Source organism: Panulirus ornatus, chromosome 1 (assembly GCF_036320965.1).
Source record: "Panulirus ornatus isolate Po-2019 chromosome 1, ASM3632096v1, whole genome shotgun sequence".
In the NCBI taxonomy this organism is placed as follows: domain Eukaryota; kingdom Metazoa; phylum Arthropoda; class Malacostraca; order Decapoda; family Palinuridae; genus Panulirus; species Panulirus ornatus.
Window position 1 is genome coordinate 99475883 of NC_092224.1, and position 5000 is coordinate 99480882.

Here is a 5000-nt window from a genome sequence, read left to right on the forward strand (position 1 = left end):
CCTACCACTCCCTTCAGCTCAAGTGCTTGCAGTAATCTCGCCCTGAAGTTCTCACACTTTGTGGTGAGGGGACCTGCCGCTAATGGCTCTCTGTTATTGTACTTGAGAACCGTTCATCAAGTCTGAGCAACGACATGCATGCGGCAGCACCACGTTATAATCGCAAAGGAAGTGTCTCCAGAGGGGATATGGTGTCTGCGGGCCTAGTGCATGTACGTATTTCCTTACGTTACCTTCTTTTGACTGGTTGAAGATGACTCAACTTCAGTCCAAAGAGAAATAGATAAGTGATAGATATATGTAAGTCAGGCCATTTGAGTATAAATGGCCTTTACATTGCTTGTGATCTGTAGGGCATTTGAGCGCTTCACATGTCAACAATGAGGAGAAGAGACTGTGGGCTATAAGGTATGGGATCAGCATATGGGACGACGATTGTTGGCACTTAACAGCTTCGTGATCCCTCCTGTTGTAGGGTGGAAATGTGTTCCAAGTAATTGTTCATTATATTCTGATTGCTTCTTAAGGATTCCCAGTCATCCCATAGAAACCCTATACCACGATTCTTCCTGCCTCCTCCCACCAGTTCAGTCTACACTAAAAACTCCTGTTTTTTTTTATATATCTAAAGTGATTAGGTTTTTCAGAGTAAGATGTAATAAAAAGCCTGAGGATTTTTTCGTTACACCAGCTATATTTTTAAGTGTAGAAATATGAATCTAAACCATGTTCTAAATTACTGATGGCATATTGATAGACGTATGAATGATAAACAGGGAAAAATTATATTAGATAACAGAAAATAGTGGAAGACATGCTACTACATTGAAAAGAAAATGGTATGTCTTAAAATGTAAAATACTTTTCTCTAATCAATATACCAAATGCATAACAAAAACATAAGCGTGTCGTATGTTTATTTGTAAAGAAGTATGAAAAGTAGGGAGGCTGGAAGGAGGAGAATAGGTATACGTAGAGTATACCAGCGTCATCTAGGAGCAGACAACTCCTCGCTCCTCCTACTCGTCGTGGTCGCCAGCCCCTCACTCCGCGCCAGGGGCTTCAGCCAAGCCTCCCATGATCTACTGTGTTCACTGACGGTGGATCATGAGGAGGGTGGGGAAGATGGTGAGGTACATAGTGCTGGAGACTCTACGCGGACGAAAATAGGAACTCACACCTCATACCTGGGTATATAAGGAGCTTACAACTCATACTCGTCGAAGATTGAAAGTGGTAAAAACCTGGTTGTATGAGAGCTCACAGCTCATACTAGTCGAAGGTTTTCGGGTGGTAAAAACCCTTATATATGAGGATCTCAAGACTCATACTCTTCGAGGGTTTTAGGGTGGTAGAAACTCGCTAGTGTGATGAGGTCATGACTCATACTGATCGAAGGGTTTTGGGTGGAAAAAACCCTTCTATTAGAAGAGGTTACAGCTCATTCTTGTCGAAGGCTTGGGTTGGTAAATATCAGGTTGTATGAATAACAAAAGATAATGATTCTCACTACGAGGAGACGTGGGAGTACATCATGGAGGAGCAGTGAGGCTAATACAACGAATCCTACACTAAATACAGATTGAGTTTGATTGATTAATGCTTGATGCGTGACAGAAGATAATATCAAGGATTAAGGTTTTGTCGCTTTTCTTCTTATTAATAGCTCTAGTCACGGACAGAAGCTTCCATCGAGGAAAGGTCATGAAAGAAAGAAAGAAAAAACTGCTGAATTCATATTGAAGGAAAGAAAGAGGTGGAAGAATAATTCAAGGTATTTTGAGGTTTGAGCCTTATATTTTCGTAAAGGAGAAGAACGTATGTTTTCGGGAAAAAAGATTAGATAATGACTTCCAAAGCTTAGCCGCGTAGACAAAGAAACAAACATCACAGCGATGCACAAGTGATCATGTGTAATATTGATGAAGAATGAGAAGTAACGGCATTTATCGCTTGGACTCCTCTTAACAAAATCATATGTTGAACATTTAATACCTTAGTTTTTTACATTCCTGTCAATAATGGGAGCAACGTAGGATGGAAATCCAATTTTCCAAATCATTCTGTGAACGGAGGAAGCGTTTGAGACATATATCAGGAATGGGTCCATCCATTCACTAATCCTCATATTGCTAGCCTGATGTCCATCTCATCTCCACCAGTGTCTATAATTCAGTGTCTTACTTGATTTGTAGACATCCCACTCTTCCAGACGTATGTCCTTTCATAGAACTATCATTATCATATCTGATGAAATTTCGTTCCTTTTGACTCCTCCTTTGAATATTCATCCGCTCCTGAGTGACATCTTTGTAGCTTGGAAACCTCAGTGAACTCAAGAAAGGTTAAGGTGAAGACCATCTGATAATAGAGAATCATTTTCAACACGATTTGTCTACAGGAAGGGATGTTCTGAACTTTCCAATGACTCGCTGTTCTCGACTTTCCAATGAACCTAATTTGCTTGTTGTATCTGAATATCATTCACAGTCCCTCTCTTGTTAATCACTAACGTGTACCTGTCTCCGTGGGTTGTGCGAAGAAAGTTGTTCTTTAATTTCTGTGTACGAGATGAGATCTATATGCCATCTGTGGGCAGCGTAATGTTGAGGAAAGTGGTCTCATTACATCTAGTTATGTAACGCCTGTAACAGTATTTCTAGTTATGTAACGCCTGTAACAGTATACCTAGTAGATTTTTTACATTTTGTCTAAAGTATTTACTATTGGTATCTGGTTCAAGAACATTCGGAATTACAAATTATTGTCCAATGTGAGACGGAATTAATTGGATGGTTAGGAGTTAGTTTGATTGTGTCGAAAGGATTGGTTGGTTGTTTGGTTGGTTGTTTGGGCTTTAAGCCCATCAACTGCCAGGGTCATTAAGGCTGTCAACATCAAGCCCTTACATCCACCAACCGAAGAGAAATCTCTCACGCCTTCTTCAGGTACTAAGGATAATTCTAAAACCACAGACACACGCACACTATGTATATGGCGCATCAACACCAAAGTCTGCAACATGTTAAGCTCTTTAGGTATTTCCAGCCGAGAGATTAAAGACAAAACGTTTAACATTATACATTTTTTTACTCTGGTTATAATTGGCGCAGAGTGAATTTTCTTTCTGTACAAAATTAAATCGTTGAAAAAGGTATTTCCAGCTATTATGGCTTCAAGGAGTAGTAGTAGTAGTAGTAGTAGTAGTAGTAGTAGTAGTAGTAGTAGTAGTAGTAGTAGTAGTAGTAGTAGTAGTAGTAGTAGTAGTAGTAGTAGTAGTAGTAGTAGTAGTAGTAGTAGTAGTAGTAGTAGTAGTAGTAGTAGTAGTAGTAGTAGTAGTAGTAGTAGTAGTAGTAGTAGTAGTAGTAGTAGTAGTAGTAGTAGTAGTAGTAGTAGTAGTAGTAGTAGTAGTAGTAGTAGTAGTAGTAGTAGTAGTAGTAGTAGTAGTAGTAGTAGTAGTAGTAGTAGTAGTAGTAGTAGTAGTAGTAGTAGTAGTAGTAGTAGTAGTAGTAGTAGTAGTAGTAGTAGTAGTAGTAGTAGTAGTAGTAGTAGTAGTAGTAGTAGTAGTAGTAGTAGTAGTAGTAGTAGTAGTAGTAGTAGTAGTAGTAGTAGTAGTAGTAGTAGTAGTAGTAGTAGTAGTAGTAGTAGTAGTAGTAGTAGTAGTAGTAGTAGTAGTAGTAGTAGTAGTAGTAGTAGTAGTAGTAGTAGTAGTAGTAGTAGTAGTAGTAGTAGTAGTAGTAGTAGTAGTAGTAGTAGTAGTAGTAGTAGTAGTAGTAGTAGTAGTAGTAGTAGTAGTAGTAGTAGTAGTAGTAGTAGTAGTAGTAGTAGTAGTAGTAGTAGTAGTAGTAGTAGTAGTAGTAGTAGTAGTAGTAGTAGTAGTAGTAGTAGTAGTAGTAGTAGTAGTAGTAGTAGTAGTAGTAGTAGTAGTAGTAGTAGTAGTAGTAGTAGTAGTAGTAGTAGTAGTAGTAGTAGTAGTAGTAGTAGTAGTAGTAGTAGTAGTAGTAGTAGTAGTAGTAGTAGTAGTAGTAGTAGTAGTAGTAGTAGTAGTAGTAGTAGTAGTAGTAGTAGTAGTAGTAGTAGTAGTAGTAGTAGTAGTAGTAGTAGTAGTAGTAGTAGTAGTAGTAGTAGTAGTAGTAGTAGTAGTAGTAGTAGTAGTAGTAGTAGTAGTAGTAGTAGTAGTAGTAGTAGTAGTAGTAGTAGTAGTAGTAGTAGTAGTAGTAGTAGTAGTAGTAGTAGTAGTAGTAGTAGTAGTAGTAGTAGTAGTAGTAGTAGTAGTAGTAGTAGTAGTAGTAGTAGTAGTAGTAGTAGTAGTAGTAGTAGTAGTAGTAGTAGTAGTAGTAGTAGTAGTAGTAGTAGTAGTAGTAGTAGTAGTAGTAGTAGTAGTAGTAGTAGTAGTAGTAGTAGTAGTAGTAGTAGTAGTAGTAGTAGTAGTAGTAGTAGTAGTAGTAGTAGTAGTAGTAGTAGTAGTAGTAGTAGTAGTAGTAGTAGTAGTAGTAGTAGTAGTAGTAGTAGTAGTAGTAGTAGTAGTAGTAGTAGTAGTAGTAGTAGTAGTAGTAGTAGTAGTAGTAGTAGTAGTAGTAGTAGTAGTAGTAGTAGTAGTAGTAGTAGTAGTAGTAGTAGTAGTAGTAGTAGTAGTAGTAGTAGTAGTAGTAGTAGTAGTAGTAGTAGTAGTAGTAGTAGTAGTAGTAGTAGTAGTAGTAGTAGTAGTAGTAGTAGTAGTAGTAGTAGTAGTAGTAGTAGTAGTAGTAGTAGTAGTAGTAGTAGTAGTAGTAGTAGTAGTAGTAGTAGTAGTAGTAGTAGTAGTAGTAGTAGTAGTAGTAGTAGTAGTAGTAGTAGTAGTAGTAGTAGTAGTAGTAGTAGTAGTAGTAGTAGTAGTAGTAGTAGTAGTAGTAGTAGTAGTAGTAGTAGTAGTAGTAGTAGTAGTAGTAGTAGTAGTAGTAGTAGTAGTAGTAGTAGTAGTAGTAGTAGTAGTAGTAGTAGTAGTAGTAGTAGTAGTAGTA